Consider the following 6,460-nt stretch of genomic DNA (forward strand, 5'->3'; position numbering starts at 1 on the left):
TTTCACACATCCGGTCTCTGGGTACAGCCATGGTAACCAAAGTAGGCAGGCAGGCAGTCACCAGGGACTGTTTTAATTCCTGTTGATTTCTTTTTTTATCTTACTTGCTTACGATTTATAGGATAATGGCATATTGGTTAAATGTCCTAACAGTTTCTTCCCTTGCTGTCTTCTCAGCATGGCATGTTCTCAGCACGGCAGCCAGAGTGATTTTCTTAAAACCTATACGAAGTTCTGTCATTCCTCTGCTCAGAACCTTCCAGGATCTTCTGAGGTCCCTCAGGACAAACCAAAACTCCTGTCACCTGTTAGGCCCTTCACGATTTGGCCTCATCTGAGACTACTTTCCCACACCCCTCTCTAGCTCCACTGGCTTCGTTACCGTTCCTCATCAGGCTGGTGGACTTCTGCCCTAGGGCCTTTGCATGTATACTTCCCTTTGCCTGGAATGCTGTCCTTGAATTATGTCAGTCCTTCACAGCAGGTCTTTTCCTAAATGTTACCTTCTCAGGCTTTTCTCAGCCACTGCTTGTAAAATTTCATAACAAATGCTACCTACACTTTGTATTTCCGTGTTCTTCATTGTCTTTTTCTCTTCAGAACCTAGCAGTATTCACCTAAAATATATTTTACTGGATTTAAGTGGCTCTCGTGGACCGTGGGATGTAAGGCAGGCGGCTATTTGTGTGTGTGGATTGTGGGCAGCAGTGAACACTAAATTGCATATTGGTGATAATGGTCGTGGTGGTAAATGTAGCTGACACACCAGGCAGGCCCTGATAAATAAGCACAGGAAAATGTAGTGAACTGTTTATTCAGCAAATACTGAACCACAAGAGTGTTTAGACTTAATAGAAGTAGCATCCATGATTCTACTCTGCTATAGCAACAGTGAGTTGAAGGGGAGAATAGAAATGTACCCTACTTTTAGGGAAATATGATTAGCTCCTATGATTTGCATCTGAATAGATAAACTTTAAATCTGTTGATTTCTGGGTTTTGTTCGTTTTTACACAATTTTTCTAAAAAATGCAATAATAAAAATATGGAGTATAAACAGATGGAGGGATGTCTTCAATATTGAAAGAAATGAGAAATGGAAAAAATTGAGCTTAGAAAAGGGTGATGCCTCTTAAAAATATACCAGTTCTCATAGAAAAAAAATGTTGATTTCTGAATGCCTTTTCCCATGCATAGGCTCTAGAAGAATGTTGGTGAGGATAAATGGTGGAGGAGCCTGGCCAATGCGGATCTGTGCTTAGCACAAAGAGGCCTGGTGTGGCATCCCCTACATTGTACCCTAAAGGAAACCTTAAAGCAGAATGCCTTTTGCATGTAGGAAAAAGCTCCAGTGTCTAAAAGGGGCAATAGTTCTGTTGAGAACTGGCTGTATGATTTGCCAAAGTCTATGTAATCTGTTCTGGACTAGCTACATAATTTGCGTATCACCCTATATTTTAAAATGCTTAGAATCTTAACCCATTAGCGCTGATCCAATTAACAGAGGGTAAGTACAACGTGTTTTGATTTTATTTTCCTAAGTTCGTTGATGAAAGTGAACATGGGACAAATCCTAGAATCAGCAAAACTGCAGTCATTTATGATAAATAGGAACAGGAGAATATAGGTTAAAATTCATAGATTGCCTTGCTCTCAAAAAGCTGCTTAAACTTAACAGAGTTATTTTGATTCCTTTTCATTTCATTTGTTCTTCTCCCAGGTATAAAGCTGAAAAAGTAGTCTTAATAAGTAAGGAGCAGATTGGGGTGGGGGAGGGGGGAGAGGAAGTAGATTATTAGCCTCTAAAATCATGGACTTCAAGCAATTCAGCATTGGAAGGAAGTGCAGCTGTCCTCCATCTAGTGATCTACTGCCAGGGTGTCTGTCTCCCGCTTGGCCATGGCAGGTACTGTAACTTCAGATAGTGAAATTACCAGTCTTATTTTGGGAGATTCATTCAGTGGAGAAGGTGCTTGCCCTAATTTTCTGCTGCAAAATCGTTGTGAGGTTGTAAACAGAAAGACATGTGAAAGGACTTTGCAAACTGAACAGTTACCTAGTATGAGTTTATGGTGAGGGTAGACGTGGGATACGAGCTATAGAAAATTTCTATTCTATAGAAAATACAGAATCAAGAAATAACACGTCACAGGTGCTAGCTCTCCTCTTCCTGGACTTTGCGAGATCGCTCTGTGCCTCTTCCAGATTGTAAAGCCTTCCACAGGTCACACCCTACTATTTCCCCCAAATCGACACACTCTCACCCACTCTTCACTATCCACAGGCCACACTCATCTGCCCAGCTCTGCCATTGCCACTGTCCTGGAAGCCGGTCCATGACGAGGGCTTGGCCTTTGGAGCAGGCAGGCCCGTGCATGAATCCTCCCTGTAGTATTTGCCAGCTGGAGACCTCAGGCAAGTGATGACCTGCCCTCCGCTGCTACGTTCTCACCTGCCCAAACTGGGCAGTTGTAGAGCGTGAAACAGTTGGCATATATGTTAAAGCCTATTACGGACTGAATTGTATTGCCCCAGATTCATATATCGAAGTCCTATCCCCCGATAACTTGGAATGTAACCGTGTTTGGTGATGAGGTCAATAAAGAGGTTATTAGGTTAAAATGAGGCATTAGAGTAGGCCCTAATCCATTGTGACTGGTGTCCTTATTAGAGGAAGTCTGAAAACATTGACACTCGCACACAGAGATGACTGTGAAGGCACAGAGAGAAGATGGCCACTTAAGTCAAGGAGAGAGGCCTCAGAAAAAAACCAACCTTGCCCACACCTCGATCTCAGACTTCTGGCATCCAGAACTGAGAAAATAAACTTCTTTTTTAAGCCATTCAATCCGTGGTATTTTGTTATGGCAGCCCTAGCAAACAATACAAAGCCCTGGTACTAAGCCTAGCATGGAAAAGACAACTCTTCAAATGCAGTTCACCTGAAAGCTCTTCCTTTTCCACCCAATCCTACCTTCTTGTCCTAAAGCACATGTTTTAGCCCTTAGAGCAATCACAACAGTGGTAGGCTGAATAAAATCCTCCAGTGTCCATGTCCTAATCTCCAGAACCAGTTTATATGTTACCTTCTATACTAACTGTATAGTATATATACTATATATGATATGTATAGTATGTGTACTTATATGTATATATATGTACTATATACTAAAGGGGCTTTGCAGATGTGATTAAGAAGAATCTTGAGAGAGGGCGGTTATCCTGGTTATCTAGGTGGGCGCACCGTAATCACAAGGCAAGAAGGTCAAACGACGGAAGTATGAAGTCAGAGTGAAGTAAGGGTGAGTCATGAGCCAAGGAATGCAGATGGCTCTTAGAAGCTGAAAGAGACAAGGATACAGAGTCTCCCCTCAGAGACTCTAGGGAACCAACCCAACTGACACCTTGACTTCTATCCAGTGAAACAGAGTTTGAACTTCTGACCCCTGGAATTGTAAGATTGTAAATTTGTGTTGTTTTAAGTCACTAAGTTCGTGGTAATTAATTTGTTATAGAGGCAAAAGTAAACTAATGTAACAACTATTCCAGCTCTGACTGACCTGTCTTCTGACCTGCCAGAGCACTTGGTTGGTACCAGTGGGACAATTGCTAAGAATGCAAGTCCAGGAAATAGCTTGTATGGGTTAGAATCTCTGCCTGCCAGTTGGATGAACTTGAGTCAGTTAGTGATCTCTCTGTGGGTTCAGTCCCTCAAACGGGGCTACCCTTCTCATGGAAATCATGAGTCTCCATCTACTAGAATATAGATTCCATGGCAACTGGGACTTTGTCTTAGTCACTAAAGTAGCCCCAACACACCATACTGTAAGCACTCAATAAGTATTTGTAATTTATCATACATTAGTCTACTAACTTTTTTTCATTTTATTATTGAAATAGAGTTGACATACAACATTGTATTAGTTTTAGGTGTATAACACAGTTGATTCAACGATTCTATACATTACGCAGTGCTACTGTGCTAATATTTGAGTACTTCCAAGACCTAGTGTTAGGTACAACCATTAGAAATTATTCATGCCAGGGAGGCTGGGTGACTCAGTTAAGCAACTGACTCTTGATTTGGGTTCACGTCACGATCTCATGGTTCGTGAGATTGAGCCCCGTGTCAGGCTCTGCACTGACAGCACAGAGCCTGCTTAGGCTTCTCTCTCTTCTCTCTCTGCTCCTCTCCTGCTTGTGGACATGCACTCTTTCTCTCTCTCAAAATAAACTTAAAAAAAATTATTAATGCCATTCAACAACATATGAAAAAATCACCATGTGAGACACCATAATAAAAATACACATTTTCATGTACACATGATTAGAACTATGTAGAAATATATATCTAATGAAGGCCTAAGAAGCAGATAGAAAGCTATGTCATGGGTTAATAAGTTATTATGCTTTATAATATAATTAGGGGGGCACTTGTCCTAAATTTCATGTTTCAAGCTAATCTATGAATGTAACAGTTCTTCCAGTATTATTTTCACTTTTTAATATTTACTTTTAAAAAATAGACTTCAATGCAACCTATTTGTAACCCATATAAAAACAAAGGAAAGAAGATTATCATTATTTTAGTAACTTCTTTCCAAAATAAAGGATGAGATTGTGTACTAACGGAAGGTCTGTAACTGCAGTTTCAGACTTCCATGTCTTCCTTTAAGCGATAATCCTTGCCCACATCTGCAGCAGAGTTATAATTCTAACAAAGAAAATAAACCCCAACAGAGTACCGAAGTTGAGACACGCTTTTAAAGGCTACCAGTAAGTCACACTGTAGAACAGTCACTTCCTCATCTCCCTGTGAAGCCAACGGTTTCTTAACCAATGATGTCCAAAGTCTTCTTGTAATGTTGGGCAATGAATCGCCACACCTTCCTCATTATCAGAAACATATGACAGGAAATAGCAACACCATCTTCTTTTCCTCAGGAAAAATTGATAAAAGGCATGAAATAAAATGTTGCCCATAGCTTTCTTTCCTTCTTTTTAAAATAATATTTACTGCACCTTTTTCCTAATGCAAACGTAACATGTACATTGTGGGAAGTCTAGCAATACAGAAAAGCACAAAAAAATAAAATTGGTGGCTTAACCTCATCATCCAAAGGTATGCACTATTACCAGACTGATACTCTTCTAGATTTTTAATAGGCATATAGACATATTTTTAATAAAATTGGAGTCACATTGCACTTTTTCAAAATCTATTTTTTAATATTTTCCCATGTCACTAAACCTTTCAAAATATGAGCGTTTATTGGTTGCATAGGTTATCATATGTATGTACTATTATTATTTAATTAATCGTATTATTGATTACATAGGATTTTTACTTTTTTTCCTCCCTCACAAACACTAGTGCTGCGAATAGAGTCATATCTTTGGGCACATCTCTGGTTACTTCCATAGGATAACTTCCTAGAAGCAGAATAGCTCTGTGTGCGTATTTCCAGGGAGTGTAGGGTGGGGGTAGAGGGTGAGGCATGGTGGTGTGCACATTTTTAAGAAAGGGTCTATATTTTTACCTGCGGTACATGGGGGCCTCTTTCCTCAGAGTCTGGCCAACACTAAGACACAATTTTTGAATCCCTGCCAATTACAAGGCAAGATAGTGCATTGTTCCACTTAGATATAGAGATATTCAGTTATTCCTCCTCACCTATTGACACTTTAATCAGAAAATAGGAAACGCTCCCCAGCTTTCCTTCACTCTCAACGTTGAGCTAGAATCGTAAGAGCAGAGAGCACAGTGACTAGAACAGCATGAGCACTGACTGCTTCTCGGGTGAAGAAATGGAACTATTGCAGCAGGTAGGGGTCATAGAGACCACCGAGACCAGTGGGTTCCTCTAACTGCTATGAAACAGGCAGCAGAAGTACATTTTTCAAGTAACATCTTACATATGGCCCCAATGTATGAACCCAGATGAAAGCAGAGGATGGAGATACCTGAATCCTCCCTTCTGAGCACCCCTTTCTTGTTGAAAAAAGCCCCCGCTGGACTTCTCGGGAGCCTCGAAATTAATTCTCACACAGTCCCATCTGAAAACTGTTTATCCCCTAATTCTGTTTGTGAGGAAGCTAAGGCCTGGAGAAATAATTTACTTATAGTCACAAGTTATTGTCAGATGAGAATTGAGGTAAGAATGAGCTTTTTTTTTAAGGTTATTTATTTATTTTGTGAGAGCGAGTGAGCAAGCAGGGGAGGCACAGAGAGAGAGAGAGAGAGAGAGAGAGAGAGAGAGAGAAGCACAAGCAGCTCCATGCCCAGCATAGAGAGCCCCTCAGGGGCTCAATCCCGGCAACCCTGAGATCACGACCTGAACCAAAATCAATACTCTATGGCTTACCTGACTGAGCCACCTGGGCACTCCAAGAATGACCATTTAAGTTCATATGGTCACTAACTGTATGACTTGGAACAAAATATTTCAACTTTTCTGGC

Source organism: Acinonyx jubatus, chromosome B1 (assembly GCF_027475565.1).
Source record: "Acinonyx jubatus isolate Ajub_Pintada_27869175 chromosome B1, VMU_Ajub_asm_v1.0, whole genome shotgun sequence".
Lineage (NCBI taxonomy): Eukaryota > Metazoa > Chordata > Mammalia > Carnivora > Felidae > Acinonyx > Acinonyx jubatus.